Source organism: Culex pipiens, chromosome 2, assembly GCF_016801865.2.
Source record: "Culex pipiens pallens isolate TS chromosome 2, TS_CPP_V2, whole genome shotgun sequence".
Classification (NCBI taxonomy): Eukaryota; Metazoa; Arthropoda; class Insecta; order Diptera; family Culicidae; genus Culex; species Culex pipiens.
Window position 1 is genome coordinate 4,216,924 of NC_068938.1, and position 26,749 is coordinate 4,243,672.

The 26,749-nt window shown below is 35.6% G+C and overlaps 1 protein-coding gene and 1 long non-coding RNA gene across 2 annotated transcripts in view; one reads left to right on the forward strand and one right to left on the reverse strand.

Moving 5' to 3' along the window:
- LOC128093143 (uncharacterized) overlaps positions 1–5,630 on the forward strand; it is a 279,040-nt gene extending 273,410 nt beyond the window's left edge. The window contains exon 2 of the long non-coding RNA XR_008212266.1: positions 3,154–5,630. This is a non-coding gene — a long non-coding RNA (uncharacterized LOC128093143). The remainder of the gene's footprint in view (positions 1–3,153) is intronic.
- LOC120412484 (bone morphogenetic protein receptor type-1B-like) overlaps positions 1–26,749 on the reverse strand; it is a 260,560-nt gene that overhangs the window by 210,135 nt on the left and 23,676 nt on the right. The gene's annotated exons all lie outside the window — the stretch shown is intronic.

The window sequence follows — 26,749 nt, forward strand, 5'->3', positions numbered from 1 at the left end:
CTACGAAAACGGCCCATTTCGACCATTTTTATTTTTTGTATTTTTTGATTTGGCTCAAATTTTGTGGGGGCCTTCCCTATGACCAAATAAGCTATTTTGCGTCATTGGTTCACCCATACAAGTCTCCATACAATTTTGGCTGCTGTCCATACAAAAATGGTATGTAAATATTCAAACAGCTGTAACTTTTGAGTGAATTTTCTGATCAATTTGGTGTCTTCGGCAAAGTTGTAGGTATTGTTGAGGACTTTAAAGAAAAAAAGGTACACGGAAAAAAAATTGCAGATTTTTTTATCAACTTTTTTTTTACTAAAACTCAATTTACGTATTTTTTTGATTTTCAAGATTTTTTGATATGTTTTAGAGGACAAAAACCGCAACTTTTGAGCTATAGAGAAACATGGTCAAAAAATCTGCCGCCGAGTTATGAATTTTGGAAAAAACAGTGATTTTTGGAAAAAATCCAAGTTTCATGCAAAAACAAGTTTGAAATTATTTTTTAATGCAAAATTAAATTTGCAATCGAAAAGCACTTTACAGATTTTTGGTAAAGGGCTCCGTTTTCAAGATGTAGCCTTCGAAAGTTTGATTTTAGCGAAATATTTGCAGTTTTTCAATTTTTAAAAATAGTGACCATAAGTGACCATTTCTAAAAATATTTTTATTAGAAGTTAAGAAAATTTGCTAAAAACTTTTCTAAGAGGCATTGAAGATTGGACCTCGGGTTGCTGAGATAGAGCCGCTTAAAGAAAAAGAAACACGAAAATTGAAGTTTTCTTAATCTCACCAGAATAACCCACCATTTTCTAATGACGATATCTCAGCAACTAATGGTCCGATTATCAATGTTAATACATGAATCATTCGTGAAATTTTCCGATCTTTTCGAAAAAAATATTTTGAATTTTTTTAAATCAAGACTAATATTTTAAAAGGGCGAAATATTCAATGTTTGGCCCTTTTAAAATGTTAGTCTACGGTACCCACTTGTTATACTGAAACAATGTCCCATTTGTTTAATTTTGAAACAATTGGTAAAGAAATCGCATGGCAAATTTAGTTCTATAAGGTGATCTTATTTCTTGTTTTTAAAAACCGATTTAACCCAATGGAAAGAATTGATTAAAATCTTACATAAATTATAGTAGGAAGAATCAAATTGAAAAACAAAAATCTTGTCAAGGAAGATCAAGATAAAAAAAGGTTGAGCTTTTGAACATACATTTGGGCATTAGAGGTCAATCAGTTCATTTTTTTTTTACATTTTAAACAAAGAAAAAAAAGTTGAGCTAAAATGTCACTAATCTTATTATAAACATATTTTCTTCAAAATTGTCACGGATTCAAAAAAAAGTTTAACTTATATTCCTTTCGCAACTGCAACCGAACACATTCTAAATCATCTTCAAAATAATAAAACCTCCGTTACCGTTCAATCCATGTGTCTAAACATTAATTCAAGTAGACACACCAACCACCGCCGTTCACCATACGCCAATTGAGGAGGAATTAAAAGGCATCCACTTGTGCATAAATTTAGCAGAAATTTACACAACCCTCGTCTTCCTTTCTGGCCTAAGAGTCCCGCCTGCAGCCCACCCAGACTTCAAATTTATTCTTTATAATTTTCCATAACTTTCTAACCGGTGGAGGCAAAACAAACGCACAAGACTTCACTTCTTGAAGCAAGGCTAAATTTACAATCCCCTCTCGCCAATTCGTCGTCGACCATTTGAGCACTATACAGAGAATAATTTCTCCCCTCCCAAATGGGGTACTTAAGTCGCTGGCATTTGCCTCTATTCATAGGGAAATGCAAAGAGGCTGGGGCCAGACAAAATATGAAGTTTGAATAAACAGAGGTAAACTGTTGAGTTGTAGCAAAAGAGTGTATGTAAATATGGGGCTCCCCCTTTTGTTAGTAAAGTTCTTCAGCGATCGCTTCTGGAGACCAGTTGAGAGTCCAGCAGACTCGTGGATTTTCCTGCAATTTCTCACGTTTGTTCCGCAGCCGCAGCTTAAGGAGATTACGCGTAAAATTTGCCTAAATGCCAACCCGCGACGACGACAGGCCATAAATAACCGACGCACGAACATCCCCGGACCGTCGATTTATTTATGACCTGGAGCGCAGATCTTGACGCGGAAACGGTAGCAAACTTGGCCAGAACTAGCCATGCTCGGACGCGTGCGAATGCATGCCCCCTTTAGTGTTGCAGGCCACGCAACATTGGCCATAGCTTGGGGGAAGATGCTACCTGTCTTGGATAGCCTAGATCGGATTAGTTATAGAGATTGGTTCAGTTGGAATCTGAACACTGAGATTTTTGACGTATTATTCCATTTGAAAAATATTTCAAAATTCAAGAAAAATTTAGTTTTTTTAAACACCTCAAACAATTTAATCAAAATTCTTAACAAATGTCCAAATTTCATCAGCACCACACTCTATAGGAAGAAATTACTGCACGCTCGATAAATGGCACGCTAATTTAGTGGACCACCATCGGCGATGCTCCGCAAGAAGTTGCAAAATGTATGTTTTCTTTTTATTGTTTTTCATATTTTATTTCATTATGAAAAGTGGTCGCATCCGAAAAGAGTGCCTGCAGCAGAAGCAGCAGCAGCCGCACACGCTCTGGGAGAAGGAAATGAATTTGATGACGGCGGATCGAGCGGATTATCACACCGTTCAATTTAGATAATCATGGGGATTTCGGGGGTGCGCTTTGCGTGGCGGTTTGTGGTCACCGTCGCTGGGTGGTCAAAAGTTTTATGGCCATTGGCACGCTTGTTGGACCTTTGGCTTAATCCTTGAGCTAACAAGATAAAATTATTTAAATTTGAGTGATTCAGTTACATTAGCGTTTTTGTTACTGTTATTTCCAATTCAAATTGAATTAAAGCAAAAAATATACAAATAAGCACGGCTATTTTATTGCTATTTAGCAACTTTTTCATAGTGGCATAACTGAAATGATGCATACAAAATTTTGTGATACCTTTCACCTAAAGATTTTGAAACCAGTTTTTTTTTAACCACACCTTCGACCTTGACCAGAGCTGATGGTCAAAAACTTTAAATAAAATTTGTACCAGTCTATGGACCATAAAAAAAATTATGTTTTGTAAATTTTGATTTGTTTGTTTTAGGCAAGGGTCCTGATTTTCGGTTCAATGAACAGAAACCACTCACTCATCGCCTATCCATTCGTCGCCTATTCCAACCCGCTAGCATTCATGAGCGAATGATACTCGCAAGCAGCCAGCGAGTGGCCCGAACTGTTGACTCAGCGAACAAATACATTGTGAAAATATTTGCCTACTCCGTCGCTCGACGACACTCACACACTACCATGCTCAGCGAAGAGCCACTCTCACAAAATGCCAGCAAGGCAGTCTTTTTGTCTTCACGTCCTCAGTTTGCCATCAATTTGATTTTTCTTGGTGGAAGTTTCTTTCAATGGTGTCTATAATATTACACCAAGAACTGGGCATCGGCATACGAGAGGATAAAGAGCACGATTCGGTAGTAAAATGGTACTGTGTGCGGACGGAGAGGATAAATCTCGAAATTACCGAGAGTACTTTACTCATGGTTCATTTTCCAAAAAAGTTCATCTATCACAAAAAAGTACCGGTACCGAGACTCGAACCCAAGACCTTCGGCATATTGAACCGTGCCTTTGCCGTATGGGCCACCATGGTTCGGTGACTAAGTGGCGGTCATTTGTCCATATAAGCAACTCAATAGGATGAACTGTTCCAATGAACGAATGAACACGCGAGAGGACTTTACTCTCGCAAAATAGCACTTTCCTCACGTTGCTTTCCGTGAGGACTATCCCCTCGTTCTTTAATTTTGGGTGTATGAAATCAAAATAAATGCAAAATTTAATTGATAACATTGATTTAAGCAACCCAAATCAATGAGTATAACGCATTGCATCAGAGAAAAAATGTTTTCAGTTAAGAGTGATCGGAGACGATCGGCCTACCGGAGCCGTTCGGAGACTGAGCCGATCAGAGAGAGAAGGAGAGTAGAATAGAGAGTGTTTGGGAGCGAATGGTTTAAAAGTGACAAACGGTAGGAATTCATCAGGGCAGTATCGCGTCGCCTGCTATTTGTGCTCGCGAATGGAGTGGTTGATTTTGAGCAATCAGGACCCTTGGTTTTAGGTTTAGAAAAAAATAAAATAATATTGTTTCTGAGATACTCTATATTCAAAATATGATTTATTTATTCAGTTTCAACCTTTAAATTAAAAAAAAAACCTTGGATGGAAATGAAAAAATTAAAGCATTTTTATTCGTAGATCAATCAAAATTTAGCAGAACTTATTTATTCACAGCTTATTTGCAAACCAACTTACAAACTTATTAAAATCTCTCAAATTAAAGAAAAGTTTCTGCTACCATATAAAATTTTGAACGATATTTTTTTGAATAGTTTTTTTTCCAAACTGTCAGTGGGGGTGACTATGGGTCAAAAAACGATACACCTCTCGTAATTACTTAATAACAAAAACAATTTAAATAACATCGAAAATCTTTCAACGTAGATTTGTTCTTAGATAGTTTACTAACATTTTCCCAAAATATGGTGGATTTTGATGAACTCTACCTTAAATGCCAATAGTTTGAAAATTGACCCAATCTCACCCCTTAGAGGGGGTGACATTGGGTCAAATGAAACTAAAATGATGCTCAAATACAACGATATGGTAAGAACAAGTCATCCAACAGTGTTTCTTGTTCGAGAGAATCGTATTGACATGCTACAATGTTTGAAGTGGAGATTTTCAAACATTTGGGTAGTTTTTGAGCAACTGTAACGTTGGTAGAATTTAGGATGTAATTTGATTTGAAAACCCCCATAAAAAGATGTTAAACTGCTTAAGAGTTAAGAAGCTTACCCAAAAATAAGTTCACGTCCCCAAACCAAACCTCACCCTCGCGAGCAATTGCGTCCTCACCAATACATCGGCGTTGTTTCCGGTCCGCCGGAGAGATTGGGAGAGCGGTGCACGAGAAAGTAAGGAGGAGGGAGAGAGAGAGCGGGACCAAGGAGAGAGCAAGTTCGGGTTGACGGACGGAAAACCTGAGCTGTTGGGGAAGTCGTTTGATGAATCGGAGTGAGAACAGTCGCGTTCGACTGCTGGTGGTCGCGGAAAAAATTGCGGTGCGCGAAAGTACACGCGAGTAAAAAAGGAGCTGTTCTGTGGAGGAGCGCAACTGTTCGTCGCGGTCCGCAAGCATCGGCCGCGAACCCGGGTCAGCTCATCCCGGCCGCCGCGTCCGATAAGCGGAATCGGTTCCTTCTGCTGGGCAGGCGCAACCCCTTCGAAACCCGGGGCACCACGTGCGGCGGGAGGCCGCTAGAAGCGAGGCCGCGAGGCGGCTCGAAGAAAATCAGCGACGCGCAGGAGCCGGTGGACACGCCGAAAGATTCGCCAGGTTCCGGGAAGCAGGTTGCGGTGTCTTCGGTCGCGGAGCGGCCAACGGTGAGGCCGTGGAGCAGCGTTTGAGGAAGAAGAGGGTGAGGAGAAGAAGGGTTTGATGGACTAAGTAGGCATTGAGAACAATGGGACGAGAAGGAATGAAAAATAAACGTGTTTTGTGATTTTGAACACCGGGCATTTTGTGGTTATTTGGGAGGAAAGAAAATCTTGTGTTACACAACTCCAACAAAATTTTTAGAAAAATGATTTTTCAAGAGGTCATTTTTGGCCAAAAACGTACCTCAATTTTAGACAGCTGTCAAAATAACAAGATTTGCTCTAGGAACGAGATTTTTTCAGCGAAGTCATCTTAAGATGTCCCCTACACAACCCCTTTAACAGAATTCAGTTTAATTGAGAAGAATCTGAGAAATGGTGAAATCCGTAAAAAATCACTTTGACCCAATCTCACCCCCCAGACCCAATGTCACCCCTACTGACGGTAATATATTGTTCGAACTTATGACGCAAGCATTCAGGATAACTTAAAATGTCTTAAAGATGACAAAAATGTACGATTTACGAGCAATTCTATACGGAATCGGTCAATTTCGTGCATTTATATTTTCAAAATTAGGACCATTAGTTTCTGATATATCGGTGCTAGAAAATAAAAGGATGTTGGATGACTTAAAAAACTTCAATTTTGTTGCTTCTTTTTCCAGGGATACAGAGTGGGGGCTTCTTTCAAAAGACTGTAAATTCCGACTCCATATCCGGCTTTCTGAATTTAGCCGACTCCGACTTTAACTCCGGCTCCGGTTTTCAGCTCCACTCGACTCCAACTCCGGCTCCGACTCTGAAATTACCAATCCTAGCCGACTCCGATTCCGACTCCAGTTTTCAACAAATTGTTGGCTCCGACTCTGGCACCTACTTAGTATTAACATTATCTAAGGAATTAAAAATGATTTTTTTTTTTTTTCAAATAACAACACCCACATGTTCATTTCGCATTTGCCGAATATCTTTTTTTTTTTAATTCTTGATATTTGCTTCTTATTTTGATATTTGAAACAATTTAAAAAAATCCACAGCTTTCAACTTCGATTTTTTTTGCATTTATTTACAAAATATGAATGTTCGAGTTAATTAAAAAAAAAGAGTTTTAATGTTTCAAAGGTATACAGTTTCAAAAATATTTTCGTTAAAACTAAGATTTTTAAAACTAATGATTAATAACTTATTTCATTTTCCATGCCTTTTTTCATAATAATGTTGGAATACTGACTTGGAATTGGAAATTTTTATGTTTTTTTTTTTTGCAAGTTTCCATACAATTTTCGGGCTGGCCATACAAAATGGATTTGTAAATGTATAACATTCTGTATCTTGAGAAAGAATTTTCTGATCGATTTGGTGTCTTTTAAAAGCAAAGGTGATAAGGACTTTTTGGAAAAATAGGTTCACGGAAAAATATCCGATGTATTTTAATGATTTTTTTAGTTCAATTTCCAAAATAAGAATTTTTTGAAAATTTAAATATGGAAATAAAAGTTTGATTTTTCAACGTTAAAATCGTACCTATATTTTCCTAGACATCGTCTGTTGAAAATTACAGGCAATTACAATTACAGGAAAATTCGGTAACACTTAGGAAAAAAAACATTTTCATGGATTTTAAAACTTTGTGAGGCTGTGAATCAGAAACTTATTTTACCGATTTTCAAATTCTCATAGAGAAAGTTGCGGCAAATTATTTGAGATTTAAAAAAATCGGGCTGCTTTTTGAAAGATGTATTTTTAAAATGCAGGAAAACGAAAATAAATCGAATATTTATACCTAAAAGTATTTATAACTTCAAAATGGAATATTTCATAAAAAATAGAACTTTTCGATTGCAAATGCTTTTTTGCTCCAAAAAGTGATTTTTATTATAAGTTTTCCATGTTTTCGATAATATAAAAAACACGTTTTTTTCAAAAAATTACAACTACTTAATCAGATTTTGCACCACGGGTCAGAAGATGTTCTTTTAGTTTCCTAAAACATATCAAAAAACTAAAAAATAAAAATAATTTGGGAATTAAACTTTTGAGCAATTCCAGCTCAAATCAGGATTTTTTCTGGTACTTTTGTATCCGACCCTCTCCGATTTCAATGAAACTTTGTAGACATGTTATACTAGGCCTATATAAGCCATTTTTGTGTATATGGAGCCAATAGTACTCGAAAATTACAGTTGAGAAGGGCGTAAACATTTAAATATTTTTGTATTTTGCAATTTAAAAATGACTGTATCTCGAAGCCGTTGCATCGTATCAAAAAGTGGTCAAAGACAAACTTGTAGGAAATTGGAGGGCTTTCTGAAAAAAAATACACTGAAACAAAAATGCACGCCACTTCTATGAGATTTTTCAGTTTTATGTTTAAAATTTAAATTTGATGGTGATGTCACGATTTTTTTTCGCTCAAAATTTTTGAGGAAATAGCATAAAATGTTACAAAAAGACTCACGAAAAATTAAGGATGGTATGTCTATCCTAAAAAAATACAAAAATCATTTACTACAACTGTTTTTTAAAAGGTAGTCTAAACATCAAAATTTTTCAGAATCGATAGTGGAAATCGATTCTTCAGACAATTTTACATAAAAGTCTCTATATTGACCATTGTCTTAAGTCCAATCCTTGGGAAGATACAGCGGTTTAAAAATAAAAATGATGAAAAAATTGGGTTTTTGGTGGTTTTTGTCAAATTCTATATGACAGACTTGGTTTTTCTGTCTTGTAAATATGTTAACCGGAAAGCTCGTCCCATTTCCCATTAGTTTGCCTTTGGCAGTTTTTCATTTTGACTTGTCTTATTATTTACGTAAGCTTATTGACTATCCAGGTTTTTACCACACTGAAAAAAATATTCTATTTACAGTTATGAGCAATGTAATTAAACTTATAACTGTAAGCTCATACAATTAATTGAAAAGCTGTCAAAGGCAAACTTTTGGGAAATGGGACGAGCTTTCCGGTTAAAATATTTACAAGACAGAAAAAACCAAGTCTGTCTGGACTTAGGGCAATGGTCAATATGGAGACTTTTATGTAAAATGGTCTGGGGAATCGATTCCCACTATCGATTCTGAAAAATTTTGACGTTTAGACCACTTTTCAAAAAAAAAACAGTTGTAGTAAATGATCTTTGTGTTTTTTTAGGAGAGACGAAAAGACATAGGGTTTCATTCAAATCAAAAAATTATAATTAAAAAATCGCAAAAAAGTTTGCGATATCGCAGAGAACTTCTCAGAAGAATTATATGTAATGCCAAATTTTCAAATGTTTTGGATTTGATTTAAAAAAAAAAAATCAACTTTAAACCTCCAGGGCATGCATTCATTGGAACTTGTTCAATTTTTTTCAATTCAATAAAAAAAATTATATAAATTTGAAATGAATCACCTTTCTGTGCGATTGTAGATTGAATGTTATTAATCTTCAATGATGTTTTAGCCTGGCAAACTTTTTTTTAAAGCTTTTACGATCCCTTTTAAATGGATACGATAAATCGTTAGGAAACGCTCAAGTAGATATTTCCTTTGCTTCCAATACACGATATCATTCCATCAAAAAGTTCCGCGGAATCCCTTTCTTGTTGCCGAATTGGCGGGAAACGGATGATTAGCGATTCTAATAATACACTTTGAGCCGTTTACTTTCACTGTGCGCACACAAAAAGTGAAACAAGAAAACTACTCTTTTCGGGCCGGTTTGCAAAGATCAAAGCCAACAGCAGCAGCAGCAGGTAGTAATTAAGCCTGAAATCGATTCCCATTTAGAAATGATCTACCCACCAACCATCGACAATTTCCGGCATTTGCTGCTGCGCGCAATTGAAATGTTCAATATTTTATATAATATAGTTTTTCCTCCGAAAAACCGACCGCAAGTAGTGCACGTGTGCAGGTTCACAAGTGGCGGTTCCTGGGTAAAAAACTTAAAATTTCAAACGCTTTCTCATCTTCATAAAATTTGATGGATCGGCCCTCCCTCTCTTTATCGCTAAATGCGGCACCACACACCACAAAAATATCGATATTGGCAGATCGATCGATCTCAAACCACCAACTAGTAGCAGTAGCAGCAGCGGCTAAACAGCGGAAATAACGACCGACCATTATTGACTTCTTGGCTCGTGAACGTTATTACAAATGAAGAAGAGACTGGCGCAGGTCGTCGCGGTGCCAACGAGACGGGAACGGGCGAGAGCCATACATTAATATCCCCTCCTCCCCTCCCCCTCCTCTGCTGGAGAGTGTGTAGAAACAAACAATTATCGCTGATTGAGCTTCGAAAGAGAGAGAGGGAGAGCGAAATGAAAATTGAAAAATAATAAACGGTTTTAAAACTGTTTTTGGAGGAAGCATGATCTCCACTTTTTTGCTCCAGAAGTTCCTGTGTCTCAACTACTACTTTGCTCATTCTGCTACAGATGCTCCAAAGTGTGCTCTCCTCCTCACTCTACATTTGTAGGGGGACAGGGGGTAATATGCACCCCCTAAGGGAAATCTGTGATTTCTCAACCATAACAGCATTTCTTTGAAAGAATTTCGTTAGATGTTCATAAATAACTATTATTCAACGTCATCCAAGTGAAAAAAATCTTTAAAAACCTCAAAATTGTTTAAAAATAACAGATTTCTAAAAATATTTTTGATTCATTTCAAAGAACAATGCGGGGCAATATGCACCGCAACATTGGGGCAAAATGCACTACAACAACGGGGCAAAATGCACCACAACATGGGGCAAAATGCACCGGCTAAAAGCAGTTTTCACTAGTCACCACTAGATGACACCGCTGTTTTTACAAAGGAGCTTCACAGCGGTGCATTTTGCCCCGACCACGCTTTTTGCAGAAATTTAATTAAAAATGCATTTTTTGATGTTTTTGGACTCATCTATCTACACAATAATGAAGATTATGGCAAAAACTATATACCTCAACACTTACAATAACAATAAATGCTTTTTATATTGTCCAAAAATCAAAATGAAAGTTCAATGAAAATTAGATGAAAACACAACATTTTAAAGTTTTGCAAATAACTTAAGCTGTTTTTATACCACGATGCTCAAATTTTTCCAGCATGGTTTAGCAGTTTTAAGCCTCCAATTTCTATGATTGTTCACCCTGAAAATTCTTTCAAATACCGAGAAAAGCAGGGGGTGCATTTTGCCCCGGGGGTGCATATTACCCCCTCTCCCCCTATCTGTTTTCGTGGAGCTTCTGGGGGTCATTTGGACGTGAGCGAGCTTTTTTCGGGCATTGTTTGCGATTTCACTTCTTTGGTTGGCAGAAAAAGAAGTGGGAGCCTCTCGAGACTCTTGGGGCACACACCTTTATGGTGTTCGGTTGGCCCGTTTTTGGTGAACTAGGTCAGGCGCGACCATATTGGCACAGCCAAGGTGGTGACGACGATGACGACGACGGCGAAGACCCCAGGGGAAGAAACGATCCGAGAACAAGATAGCTTCATTTTGCCTTCCTCAAGGCTATAATCCTGCTCTAAAAATGAACTTCGTATAAAAACGTCGTAGACCCACCTTCATGTATACATATCGACTCAGAAAACTGAACAAACTGAACAAATGTCTGTGTGTATGTGTGTGTGTATGTATGTATGTGACCAACAAACTAGCTCATGTTTCTCGGCACTGGCTGAACCGATTTGACCCGAACTTGTTGCATTCGACTTGGTTTAGGGTCCCATAGATCGAGTTTTATACAGATAGAAGTTTCGATAAGTAGTTCAAAAGTTATGTATAAAAATGTGTTTTCACATATATTTGGATCTCACTTTACTGTATATAAACTATGTCCGGGTCCATCATCCGACCCATCGTTGGTTAGGTTATCAAAAGACCTTTCCAACGAGTCTAAAACATTGAAGATCTGGCAACCCTGTCTCGAGATATGGCCCCTTAAGTGATATTGATGTACTTTTTTGAAGCCGGATCTCACTTAAATGTATGTAAACTTTGTCCGGATCCACCATTCGACCTATTGTTGGTTAGGTTATTAAAAAACCTTTCCAACGAGCCCAAAACATTGAAGATCTGGCAACCCTGTCTCGAGATATGGCCACTTAAGTGACATTTATGTACTTTTCTGAAGCCGGATCTCACTTAAATGTATGTAAACTTTGTCCGGATCCACCATTCGACCTATTGTTGGTTAGGTTATCAAAAGACCTTTCCAACGAGGGCAAAACATCGAAGATCGGGCAAACCTGTCTCGAGATATGGCCACTTAAGTGATATTGATGTACTTTTTTGAAGCCGGATCTCACTTAAATGTATGTACACTATGTCCGGGTCCATCATCCGACCCAACGTTGCAACGTTGCGTTGGTTAGGTTATCAAAAAACCTTTCCAACGAGTCCAAAACATTGAAGATCTGGCAACCCTGTCTCGAGATATGGCCACTTAAGTGATATCGATGTACTTTTTGGAAGCCGGATCTAAAAAATAGATGAAACTTGTGTACAGCCATTGTTGTGAGGAAGGCTCCAACCACATAGGTGGATTAAGTTAGTTTTTGGTTGAAGAAGTGATTTCCTGTGAAAGTACTCAGCAGTGCATTGAAGGTATGTAAATTAAAATAAACAAAAAATATTTCTTTTTATTTATTTCACAATTTTTCTAAACTTAAAACTAAAAATTAAAAAAAATATAGTTTTAAATTCATTTTAACATTTTTTAAGAAGATTTGTAATCAGAGTTAGAGTAGGCAAATCTCCTTAAGCTTAGATTGTTCAACACAACTGTTTTGTTGGTGGATTTTTAAACATATTTTTTTTCCTGAATTACAAATTGAATTTTGAATTGTATAAAATTGACAAATTAAAAAAAAAACGAAAAAAAACTTTTTGCGACACTAAACATCGAAAATTTACAAAAATTCAAAAGAATTCACCCCAAACATGAAAATTATTTAAAACGCAGAGGGGGGGGGGGCTGGCTGACAAAAACTTTAAATAAAACTCATACCAGTCAAGAAAAAAATTATGCGAACTTTAAAGTTTTTAAAGTTAAACAAGGTCATTGAAATTTTTATTCAAGTTGCACAATTTTCCAAAATTAATTTATTTACGGTTTTATTTTTCATACATTTTTCGGATTGTTCAAGATACAGTCAGTTTTAAATAACAATCGATTTAACAGACAATTTTACATAAAAGTCTCCATATTGACCATTGTCCCAAGTCCAATCCTTGCGAAGTTACAGCGGGTTTAAAAATAAAAATGTTGAAAAAATAGCTTTTTTGGTGGTTTTTCGGATTTTCGGACGACAGACTTGATTTTTCAGTCTCGTAAAAAATTTTATCGGAAAGCTCGTCTAATTTCGACAGCTTTTCAATTGGATGCATGGGCTTAATGATATAAGCTTAATTACATTGCTCATAACTAAAAACAGAACATTTTTTTCAGTGTGGTAGATATCTGGATAGAAAAACATCTTACGTAAATATTAAACTGAAAAATCAAGTCTGTCATATAGAATATGCGAAAAACCACAAAAAAAGCTATTTTTTCCACATTTTTATTTTTAAACCGCTGTAACTTCACAAGGATTGGACTTGGGACAATGGTCAATATGGAGACTTTATGTAAAATTGTCTGTTAAATCGATTCTCATTGTCGGTTTTTGAGAATTTTGAAGTTTAGGCCACTTCTCATAAAAACAGTTTTAGTAAATGATTTTTGTATTTTTTTAGGAGAAACAAACCATCCTGCATTTTTCGTGAGTCTTTTTGTCACATTCTAGGCTATTTCTTAAAAAAAATTGAACGGAAAAAATCGTGACATCACCTTTAAATTTATCATTTAAACATAAAAATTGAAAATCCCATAAAAATGACGTGTATTTTTCTTTCAATGCATTTTTTTTTTTTTTTTTCAGAAAGCCCGTTCAATTTCCTACAAGTATGTGATTAACCACTTTTTGGTACGATGCAACGCCTTCGAGATACGGCCATTTTTAAATTACAGAATACAAAAATATCTAAATAACTTACGCCCTTCTCAAATGTCATTTTCGAGTACAATTGGCTCCATATACACAAAAATGGCTTATAAAGGCCTAGGATAACATGTCTACAAAGTTTCATTGAAATCGGAGAGGGTCGGGAACAAAAGTACCAGAAAAATTCCTGATTTGAGCTGGAATTGCTTAGCAGTTAAAAATACAAAATTTAACCCCTTGGCACAAAATATTCATTGCAAAAAATACGAATTCCATGTTGAGAATTTATGTAGACATTCCATCAGCCAAATTTTCGCTTCGGCTATCCTTATTTTACTGTAATGTTTTTACTTTAATTGCTTAATTATATCCAAAAAAATTGCAACAGCCTGACATGATAAATCCAAATGTACCAAAATGATGAAAAATAGCTTTCAATTTATTTTTGGAGCTTTCATTTAAGCTTTTGTTATGTTGATGTTGTAATTCAATAGGAATTTTCTGTAAGAAATATTTTCAAAATAACATTAAAACGCTCAACATTCATCTCACTAATTTCATGTATATTTGCAGTACAGCTAATTATGAGTTTTGAAACACTTCCGCCCTCATTTACCCACATGATGATTACACAATCAGACCATCTGCCAGGTCCAAAATCTTTGCGCAAATTGATTTTGAAAGTTTGTTTTTCCCTCTCCTCAATCCTAAACGGTTTCGAGTTACAAAAAAAAAGCGAGGAAGCACACATTACGCGCACGCCTAAAAGCATTTTTCCCGAAAACATGCTGATTGATTTTTCATATTTCTTGGGCCAGGGGCCACAGGAAAATCAATATTTTCAGTCGACGATAATTTCCCATCCAGTACACACAGCGCAATCGATCATTTGCGCGCACCCGAGCACTATTTATCCATCAAATTTGGGATGAAAATCTGGACTGACTGTTTTGGGGGGAAGGGAAGCAGGAGGTGGGGGTCAGGAAATCCATCCCGCAGAGTGATCCCAACCGACAAGATAAGTGTAATTTAGGTCTGTGTTTCGATATCCATTACATTGTGGCAGGGCTGCCAGTCAATCACTCTCTTTCGGTGGGATGCCTGCCATCTCATCAAAACTAAGTTTCTTAACGGGGATAAGGGAGAGCAATTTGGTTTAGGAGGAGAAGGAAAAACACAAGGAAAAAGTATCGCACACACCTCGGCCGAGTGAGGTCAGTGATGTGAAACACTCGCTTCTTCAGTCTAAAAAGGTTGAAAAGCTTCCCTACACTGACTTAAGTCAATTTGACGATCACTTCCACCAATTTCGAGGTCCGCAATATCGTTTAGGAGTAAATTTTTGCGTGTGCCAAACGCGAGACGGGGGGAAGAAATTGTTTCACTGGCTATTTTACGAGGAGCAATTTTTGCGCGATCTTTTATGAGCCCACCTCGGTTTCGGAAAGTTCATGCCCTGGCCAAAACGCTATACTCACGCGATGATTGGGCAGAAACGCAACGAAACGAAACGAACGATCAGATGATGGAGGAGCGCGATAAAAGTGGCTTAAAACTTGGTAATGGCAATCTGTTTACAAATCGTCTAATTGCGACCATTTGAGCGGCTGCAATTGGGCCCATTTGGAGCTAAATTGATTTTGGTCGGGGAGGGTGAGGAAAGTGGCCACCGGGAGGGCGGGTTCTCCGTGGGGAAGTGCGAAAAAAGGAAGGTTTTAGCGAAATCTGGCCAAAGGTCAGTCGGTTGGGGTGGTTGGTTGGAAGAGGGTGCGTGAGTTGATCATGGAGTAATTGCAAGATGCAACCAGTCGGGTGGGGAGATGTACTTGCAAGGGTGGGGGGAAAACGGAGAAAAATTACCAAAATTGGGCGCAATTTAAACAGCGATAAAAGGCTGTCGCTTGATTGGACACTGTTTGAGGTTGGAGGATAGTTTAAAGGTCAATTTATGGGTTTTAAAGTTGGAAGCTTTACTTGGATATACTCGAAGAAAAATAATTACGGCGTGTCCTGATAATTTCAATATTTTCAGACACTAAAACTACAATTATGTTTTAAATTTATGCTAAAATCAATTTAATTTAAATAAATTTGAACGATCTGGCCCAAACAATTCAAACATTTTACGAACTTTTTTAGTCTTTATCTTAATAGATTATGATAAAGAGCAATTTTGTAAATATATTATTGCTTACATTGCGATAAAGTTTAAACGTATTTCTGAACAAGATTTAAGCCAAATGAAACAGCAATTTTCATAAACACATCAATGCTTCAATTTATGTGTATTAACCTCCAATTATCTCAAAATCAGCAGCATAAATTGACAACCATTACGTTTCGAATTCAAGAATATCCAATCCAATAACAAATCGGCAATCCCACCTCTCTAATCAACTCTCCCGAGCTGAGCCGAAGTGTCCACTGATGGTCAATAAATACAACTAAATTATCCCATTCAATGTGCTCGCTGAAAACCGTTTAACTAACGCTCGTCTAATACCTGCCTTCGACTGTACAGAGTTGTTACCTCGACTGAGGACGATTATGCTGCCACCCGGGGGGACAAGATCATAAATTCAACCCCCTGGCCAAGCCAGATGGACCATGTTTTGCCTTCTCTTAAAGTGAGCGAAAAAAAAAGAAGAGGTGCCCACGATGATGGTTAGCAGCTGATACAACTCTAAATGGGCAATTTTTCGCGCCGCCAAATCGCCAAATTCAATTTATAGCAAAGCTTGCGTACATAACTACTATGCTTGGCTGGTTCGGGGTGCAATTGCATCGATTATTCAAATGACGGTGGACAGTGGGAAAATTGGACAAAATTTGCGTAATTTTGATTTGATAGTCTGAGGAGGCAAATTACTTTTAAAAGTATTTATTCCCAATGTGCTGCAGCTCAAAACGAAAGCTCGATTTGGATATCACCCAAAGCTTCGAAGATTCCGTCGCTAAAAGTGGCTTCCCCGAGGCCATCGGCAGGAGGAGGCGTGTGTAGAATTGATGGGTGTTAATTTATCGATTGATCACCTCCCATTTAGAGAGAAACTTAGAGGCTCAAGTACTCTCCAACCGCGCGCAGCAGCGTAACTCGTTGAACAGTTCGTAAATCACCTAGCTTAGTCACCGTCCAGAACCGGTAATCATCATCCTCCCCAACCCAGAGCCTCTCCGTTAGATAAGCCTCGCAATCTGATCCTGGCCGGGGCTACTCAATTTTCATTCAAAGAATCGGTCATCGCACACGTCCTGCCTGTTATCTGTGATTAAACAATCAGCATTATCTTTTACGACCTGTCATTAGTTATATCTGGCTGAAGGTGAGTCGAGCTCGCAGCGCAGCTGCAGCACGCGGAAGAAATTCAACGGCACACGTTCCGATTGGTCACAACTAATTATGAAAATCTGCCGAAATTATTCCACCACTTTTCGTCACGATTATGCCAAATTTCCGAAAGGCACCCACGGCGAGCCTAATCGGTATGTTGGTCAGATTTGTGATTAGCGATTTTTCAATAATTTATGTGACCTCCAAAACGTGTGCCAAAATGGTGATGGCGGCGCTACATTGCCGACGCCCGCCAGTTCGTTCCGTTGATGGTTGATGATCCCTTGACCTCTTCGTGATGGTGGATCGGTGGGTGTTCATTTAAATATGGAAACGTGGGGCTTAGAAAAGGGGTCAGGCGCCCCCTAATGGAAACGAGATGTAACTTGGCGGATTAGTGAGATATTGGAAGCTAAGTAGTTCCGGATTTGAATGTTGCAGTCATTTTGAAAATCAAGTTTGATCAATCTGTAAGACAAAACATGAGCAACAGATTTGTAAGTTTTCACAAAAATAAATTTTGTTGAACAAAACATGACCAACAAAAAATCAATTTTAGAGGTCTTGAAAATATTCCATCAACTTTTTTTTTTAGTTTTACATTATATATTAAATATTATTCAGATCAAGAATCACTAGTGTATGTATATTTGCTATTCTTTACATGTTTTCCTTAATTTTTACTAAAAATATCAAAACTTCGGAAAGACAAGGTATTTTTCCCCAAATTTAAATTCCAGAGAATCTATTTTCTTGCTATGTTGCAAAAAAAACACAAAAGTATTTCTATCTCAAATCGTAGAAATGTTCCAATCAATAACTTTAGATGAAGATGATCATAATTTTACAGTAATTTTGTGTATTACTCTAAAATGTACGGATTTAAATTCACTTTGAAGAATATTTTCAATAAAATGAGTTAACAAGTGCCAGTTTGATACTCAAATTGAAAATTTGTATTATGGATTGTTGATGATTATCATATTTTAAGGTAGATTCAAATATTTTTCAAACAAATAAAATAAAAATATACAAATTCAAATAACAAGCCATAGTCTGAACATCTGAACATTAGAATGATTTTTTTTAAATGAGCAGTTCTCCATGGAATCGGTCTTTTTTCTTTAATTTTGATTTTTGTACTTTTTAATCCGGCGTAATATTGAATGTTTGGCCCGTTTAAAATGTTAGTCTTGACTTAAAATTTTTAAAAATATTTTTTTCGAAAAGATCGGAAAATTTCACGAATGTTTCATGTTTTAACATTGTTAATCGGACCTATAGTTGCTGAGATATCGACATTAGAAAATGGTGGGTTGTTTGGGTGAGACTTAGAAAAAATCAATTTTCCTGTTTTTTAGCCTTTGCATAGCAATATCTCAGCAACTATGGGTCGCATGAACAAAGTTCAATAAAGCAAAATATAGAAAATTTTCTCAGCTTTTCAAAAATATTTTTTTCAAAGGTGGGCAAACATGGGCACTAATTATAAAAAATGAAAAACTGCGACAATTTTCAAAAAAGTTACCTAAAAATGGCTATACCTTAAAAACGGTGCACTTTATCAAAAATTCACTAAAGTACTCTTTGATTGCAAATTCGATTTTACATCGAAAAATGAAGTTGAAAAATTTTTGCGACCGATATTTCGATTTTTTGAAAAAATCAGTATTGATTCAAAAAATCATAACTCGGTCAAAGATTTTTTGCCCATTCTGGAAATTTCTGAAAAGTTGGCATTTTATGTCCTCTAAAACATATAAAAAAAAATAGTGTTTTTTTGCAAATCAAGCTTTAGTGACAAAAAGTTGAGTAAAAAATCACCAAAATTTTTTTTACCGTGTATCATTATTTTTCAGTGTAGTCCATATCCATACCTACAACTTTGTCGAAGACACCAACTCGATCAAAAAATTCCTTCAAAAGATACAGATTTTTGAATTTTCACATATCATTTTTGTATGGACAGCTGCCAAATTTGTATGGAAAATTATATGGACAAACTAATGATGCAAATTGGCTTCTTTGGGCATACCGAAGGCACCAAAAAAGTTTCAGCCGGATTAAAAAATACAAAAAAATCGAATGACCGAAAACTCAGAGAATTGCTCAATTGCATTTTATACTAGTTCAGTTGTTTTGCAATTTTTGATGAAAACAAAAAAAATAACGAAAAAAACTTTTTGCGATACTAAACATCGGAAATTTTCCAAAAATCAAAAAAAATGTTTCTGCCCTTGATTTTTTAAGCCAGCTTTAAAGGGAGAAGTGACAAAAACTTGAATTAAAATTTGTACCAGCCTTATATAAAAAGGAAAACTTTAAAATATAAGGTTTCTTCAAAATGTGCTCAGTTAAAAGCATCTTTAAATGAAAGGTAACGGAAAAGCCGTCTCCAAAATCCTTATTTACCCTTTATTTCTTAAAGATTGAGTTTGAGAAAATAACTTTAATCAATTTTTCCTGAATGAAATACATTATTTCTTAAATAACGTTTCATTTATAATTAATTATTTGATTTTTTTTTGTAATTACAGTCCAGACTCGATTATCCGTTATCCTAAATTCAACTATCCTAAGGTTTGTATGGGGCTTCGGACGGATAATCGAATCAGGACCAAAAAAATATTCTTTCGCGTTTTCTATTTTTTTATTTTGTACATCAAATTCGAGTTCTGCGACCTCATTTTATTCAAATTTGAATGGTTTGCCTGTAAAAGTAAAAAATGCATGGATTAAATATTTTTGAATCTTTTTAGATTAGTTTAAGGGCCAAACTAAAGCCAAACAATGAAAAATAAGACAACAACAAAAATTCCTCATTCGATTATCCGAAGTTTCGATTATCCGAAGTGAAATTTTGCCAAGGCCTTCGGATAATCAAGTCAGACTGAATTTCAAATTATCAATTTTGATAGTTATAAACAGTTGAAAAATATTGAAATGTCATTATCAATCATTGAAAATATCCCATTTTTTATTTTTCTTGTTTCTTTAAACGACTTATCAATACAGTTATTTTATTTAAGAGCGAGTTTTTCACCAATGTGAAACAGGTCGTATCGAGATGCTCCGATTTGGATGAAACTTTCAGCGTTTGTTTGTCTATACATGAGATGAACTCATGCCAAATATGAGCCCTCTACGACAAAGGGAAGTGAGGTATAACGGGCATTGAAGTTTGAGGTCCAAAAAACATAAAAAATCTTAAAATTGCTCGTATTTCAGTAAAACTTCATCATTTCCAACTATCTTAGATGCATTCGAAAGGTATTTTGAAGCACTTCAAAAGGAGCCATAGACACCTAGGATTGGTTTAACTTTTTCTCATAGCTTTTGCAAATTACTGTTAAAAATTGATTTTTTTAAAACCTTAATATCTTTTTGCAACAGCCTCCAACACCCATACTCCCATAGGTCAAAAGTTAGGGAATTTCATGGACTATAAGCCTACGGTAATAACTTTTTGGGCAATCGCAATTTTTCTCATAGTTTTTCGTTTTTTCTATAACAAACTTATTACAACGTTAGTTTTTGCCCTGTAGGCTCCCATAGCGGCACTTTTTGGTCTCAATTTTGTCATATTCGGAATCCTCGGAAAATTTCACGTTAGTTATATGTATTGAAGTTGTAATTTAAATTTAATAAATAATAAAATATAACATTTTTGAAAAAAGAAAAAGATCTTATTTACTCTGTGGTCAATACGTCAAATGCTGTATCAAGTAGGCGAAAACCTGTTTTATCCCTAATTCAACAAATTGTTAAAAAATATTTTAATTCATTCTGAATGGCATTTTTTCAAATCAAATTTACAACTCCAATACTTCTAACTAACGTGAAATTTTCCGAGGATTCCGAATATGACCAAAAAGTGCCGCTATGGGAGCCTACAGGGCAAAAACTAACGTTGTAATAAGTTTGTTATAGAAAAATCGAAGAACTATGAGAAAAACTGCGATTGGCCAAAAAGTTATTACCGTAGGCTATAAGTCCATGAAATTCCCTAACTTTTGACCTGTGGGAGTATGGGTGTTGGAGGCTGTTGCAAAAAGATATTAAGGTTTTAAAAAAATCAATTTTTAACAGTAATTTGCAAAAGCTATGAGAAAAAGTTAAGCTAATCCTGAATGTCTATGGCTCCTTTTGAAGTGCTTCAAAAGACCTTTCGAATGCATCAAAGAGAGTTGGAATTGATGAAGTTTTACTGAAATGCGAGCAATTTTAAGATTTTTTATGTTTTTTGGACCTCAAACTTCAATGTCCGTTTTACCCCACTTCCCTTTGCCGTAGAGGGCTCATATTTGGCATGAGCTCATCTCATGTATAGACAAACAAACGCTGAAAGTTTCATCCAAATCGGAGCACCTCGATACGACCTCTAGAACAAACCGAGCAATATTTACAAATACAGCCTCTTAAGGCTCAGGCTGGACCTTTCATAAAAAAAAAACAAGGTAAAATGTAACGATTTACAAAAGCAAATTCATTATTTTTGATGGTTTATTAAAATGTTCATAGCGTCCTGCAGTTAAAAGTGATAAATAAAATAATTGTATAGAATTTAATGGTCCAATTTTATTTATTTTAATGTAATTTTACATTAATTTATAGTGCCCGTTAGATTTTGACCTTGAATTATCTTAAAATAAAATCATTCAAAAGTTATTTAATTAAACACTGAGCAATTCTCTACGAAATCGCTCTTTTTTTAATTTTAATTTCCGTATTTTTTAATACGAATAAATCTTTGTTGTGCCAAAGGTATGCCGCAAGAAGCCATTTTGCATCATAAGTTTGTCCATATAATATTCCATACAAATTTTGGCAGCTGTCCATACAAAAACGATGTATGAAATTTCAAAAATCTGTATCTTTTGAATGATTTTTTTGATCGATTTGGTGTCTTCGGCAAAGTTGTAGGTATGGGTATGGACTACACTGGAAAAAAATGATACACGGTTAAATAAATTTCGGTGATTTTTTATTTAATTTTTTGTCACTAAAACTTCATTTGCCAAAAAACACTAATTTTATTTTTTTTTAATTTTGATATTTTTTATAGGACATCAAATGCCAATTTTTCAGAAATTTCCAGAATGGGCAAAAAATCTTAGACCGAGTTATGATTTTTTGAATCAATATAATTTTTTTCAAAAAATCGAAATATTGGTCGCTGAAATTTTTCAACTTCATTTTTCGATAAAAAAAATCAAATTTGCAATCAAAAAGTACTTCCGTGAAATTTTGATAAAGTGCATCGTTCTCAAGTTAAGGCCATTTTTAGGTAACTTTTTTGAAAATAGTAGCAGTTTTTCATTTTTTTCAATAAGTGCACATGTTTTTTTGAAAAGCTGAGAAAATTCCCTATATTTTGCGATTTGAACTTTGTTGATACGACCCTTAGTTGCTGAGATATTACCATGCAAAGGTTTAATTTTCCGATCTTTTAGAAAACAATATAAAAAGTACACCAACATTATACACCTTTTTTAAACCAAATAAGGCCGTTTCATATGTTTTTAAAAGTTCAATAATGGCTCAAAAATCGGGGATAAAAAATTTAATGCAGAAACACTTTTTCACTGTTTTGTTCTATTGCAGGACCGGATTGTACGGATGTACTGAGTTTGATACCCAATATGTACGTTTTCCAAATAGCCGATTTAAAAGTAGGGGATTTAAGGCTTGAACCCACAAAAATATATTTTGACAGATGGGTCAGATTTTGAGCAAATAGGGTATCGTTTTTTTCTTGTAAAATGCCATTGTTTGAGTAAAAAGGACTTGGTTTGGTGTCATCTTAAAATTTAAATCTGGATTGTTGGTTTTAAGGAATTTCGTTTAGCTTATTTATTAATAGAAACGTTTTTGTAGTTTTCAATATTGGTTTTTATTTTGAATAATATTAATTTTATCATGAAAATGCTAACCATCAAAATAAGGATAAAAATGTTGAAAATTTATATTGTAGCTTGCGTAGTTTCTTGATTGACGTTACCACCCAAACCCATGTTCTCTACCCACATTGGACAAGGCCGCTCCTCTCAAGGTCAAGAAGATCGAACATGGCTGGACGGGAAAGGTTGAACAACCTCTCATGTTCTCTGCTGTTCCAACATCCTCCACGCCGCGCTTCACGCACGATCCGTTCCATCAACGCAGATTCCGATTCTCGACAACAGATCCTCGGTCCCAGATAAGGGCACCGCCGTCCAAGGGTGCGCAAAATAAAGGCAAATTAGCGTTCGAATTGTACGCCAACTTGTGTGTGTGTGCACTCGAGGTGTTACTTTGAACACTTTTCTTGGAAGTTTTGCTGGCTTTGGCTCTTGCAGGTGCCTTTGGCTGATGGCTTCCCGTTTTTGAAACCTGTTTTTTCTCCCTTTTTGCCCGTTGGGGATTTATGTACTGAAGAAATGAGCATATCTCAGCACAGAAAGACCAACCAATTTATGTTTCTTTATCTGGGGTCGATCGGGCGAACAATGAGGCCCTAATTAGTCGGATATTACGGTGCGATCGTGCCTTTGCGGATTTCTTCTTAAATTTGAAAAATGAGATCTTGAGGTGAAGATTACCATATACAAAATATCAGAGATGCAAGAATCTTATTTTGAAAGAAGTTTTCTTCTGAAAATCTCCCCATCACTGGACCACCCCCAGCCTCGGCCTCGGCAATGAAAAATTTGAACCTTTTATCTCCGGGGATGGACCAGTTTTGGGGAGAAGCGAGCGAACCACCTTGAAAATTGATGGAAATTGCACCGGCTTTTTCCGGTGTCTGTGCGCACACGTGATCTTCCCGGCACACAGCCCAGAAAAGCAGAAAAGATTGGAGAGCTTTTTGGAAGTGATGCTGGGGCTGATGAATGGAATTATTCATCATTATCCGTCCTCCTTCCCCCACTCTCGTGGCTTGCTGGCTTAAAAGCGATGGATGTGCGTACTGTTGCTGATGTTTTTTTTATTTGGCTCAACCCCCGGCCATATGGAGCACACGCTTCCTTAATTTTCTGCCCGCAGAGGCACAACAACGCAGTGCCTGTCTTCTTATCCATCAGCCAGCGAGAATTGCTGGCTTGATCCATTGGGAAAGGGACAGGGTGGAAGCTTGGTTTTTATTTTTTTTTTAAACTATTATTATTTTTAATGTTTTTATTTTTCTCATTGCTTTTTATTTTGCAACAAATCAATAAGTTCAAATGAATTAAAATTCAGAAAAAAAAATCTAACATATATATTGCCTTCCTCACCTTACTGAGGAAAGGCTATAAAATCACTCGAAAAATGAACTTCTTAATTTGACCTCGTAGACCCACCTTCACGTATACCTATCGACTCAGAATCAAATTCTGAGCAAATGTCTGTGTGTGTGTGTGTGTGTAGGGATGTGGGTCTGTGCACAAAAAATATGCACTCGATTATCTCAGCACTGGCTTAACCGATTTGGACCGTTTTGGTCTCATTCGATTCATCTTGAGGTCCCATAAGTCCCTATTGAAAATTATGAAGTTTAGTAAAGTACTTCAAAAGTTATGCTAAAAAAACGATTTTGGCGTATGTCCGGAAGATTGTAAAAAGGGTGGTTTTTGTAAGAAACCCTGTCATGTTATACATTTTCAGAAAGGTATTAAAAAGACCTTTCCAATGAGCCCAAAAAATTGAAGATCTGATAACCCTATCAAAAGTTATTAGCACTTAAGTGTTATTTATACACTTTTTGGAGGCCGGATCTCAGATATTTCAATGAAAATGATGTCCGGGTCCATCATGCGACCCATCGTTAGTTAGATAATCGAAAGACCTTTCAAATGAGCCTAAAACATCAAGGATCTGACAATCCTATCAAAAGTTATTGGCACTTAAGTGTTATTTATACACTTTTTAGAGGTTTGATTTCAGATATTGTGATAAAAATATTGTCTGAATCTTCCATGCGAACTATCGTTGGATAGGTTTTTTTTATCAGACCTTGCCGATGAGCCAGAAATATTGATGGTCTGCGAACCATATCAAAAGAAATGAGTAATAAAGTTGATTTGTTAAACATGTTAAGGGGGAATGTTGCTATTTTTACTGAATGTATTGACTTTATGAATATGAGGAAGGCACCAACCACCTAAAGGTGGATTAAGTAACGTTTTTTTTATATAAAATTTAATTCCTAAAAGATTTTTGCACGTTTCCTCCTACTCATCTGAAAGATGAATGCACTATTGGGTGCCCAGAAAAAATGACCCTCTGAAAAGAACATTTTCAGCAACTTTGGTATTCTTGAGCAAAATTGGTTAAGATTACCTCATACACCCGATCCTGAAAGTGGTGAAAAAAATGTTTTTTTTATCATGCAAAAAATACTTAATAAATTGCTAATAACTATGCAGGATTAAGTTTAACAGCTTAAATATGATCGACAAAGTTTAAGAGCCTTATATTTCCAATGAGAATCTCACTTCTGGGAATATTTCGATAGAAGTTACGCACCCTGCAGGTAACACCGTAAGAAAATATGGGTTTTATACATATTTCCGATTTTTCCTATACAAACTTCACTCCCGAGTATCTATGGGTAAATGTTGACATTCTTGGTACAGAGTCCTAAAATATAGAGAGAATAACTGAAGATGTGAAATGTTAATTAATTAGAACATGGAGTCTCATTGAGCTATCAAATCGTGGTTCCAGCCGGGCAACATGACCTTACAAGGAAAAGATCAAAATCACTTTGAAATATGTACACAAAAACAATCAAATAAAAAAACTGCTTAATATTATGAAACTGTTGTTCAAAATAAAAATGACTATAAACAAAACTTCACGAAATATGTAACGAATGATGTCTTGTTAAATGTTCAAAAATATTTTTAAAATGAATCGAATCTTATTTTCACCCGACGCTCGAGTAATATTCCGCCCCTCCATATAGGTTTCTCACTAAAATAGCTCAGCATGTGGAGTGAGGTTTTGATAAAAGTTTTTTATCCTGGGGATTAGGGTACAATCTTAAAAGCATTTTCATAATAACACGGAGAAAAAAGAGTTCCCAAAATCGTGAACACCCATTCATGAAATTGGGAACCACAAACAAAGTGTTCAAATTCCATGGTACGTTTTTGAAAATCGTACCATGGTATTTGAACACTTTGTTCGTGGTTCCCAATTTCATGAACGGGTGTTCACGATTTTGGGAACTCTTTTTTCTTCGTGAAGTAGGTTTTTTATATGTCTTCTGTTAATATTGAAACGAGGAAGGAATAGAAAGCTAAATGTATAGAATAATATTTATAATGGACTCGGAAAATTTCCAATGAAATCTTCTTTTATATAATGAGAATATCGATTTTTATTTGAATAACAACTTCCTTTCTTTGAAATCAGTGTTGGTTTAATAAAGTTTTTTTTTAATTATTGCAATCAAAATACTAAGAATGTTAGTTTATTTTTGTGAACTTATAAAAGTTGAAGAGAATGATATTTTTTTACGCATACAAAAACCCAACTTCATGGAGACCCAATACCCAATTCCCAGAAAAATTAATATTTCATCCCGGTGGACGTATTTTTTTTAATTACCAGAAAAATCTAATTTTTATTTTTATTCCAGATTTGTTCATGCTGAAAAAGAATATTTTAATAAAACCTTCAAAGTTTAAAAAAAAAATAGACTTTAATGTTTATTGAATTCGAAATATTTTTTCAAGAATATGAAATATATGGTCATACCAAATTTCATTACATTTATTTTTAATGCAAAATCAAATTTGCCATCAGAAATTGTTAAATCTTAATTTTGATAAAGTTCACATTTTGATGTTCTAGACATCAACAGGTAAATCTAATGAAAAATTGCATTTTTTGCGAATATTTCATGAAGAAAAAAAAGGAAAAAAATATTCAAATTGTCGAGACTTTGTTGACTTTTAACAGCTAATTGCTGAGATACAAAAAA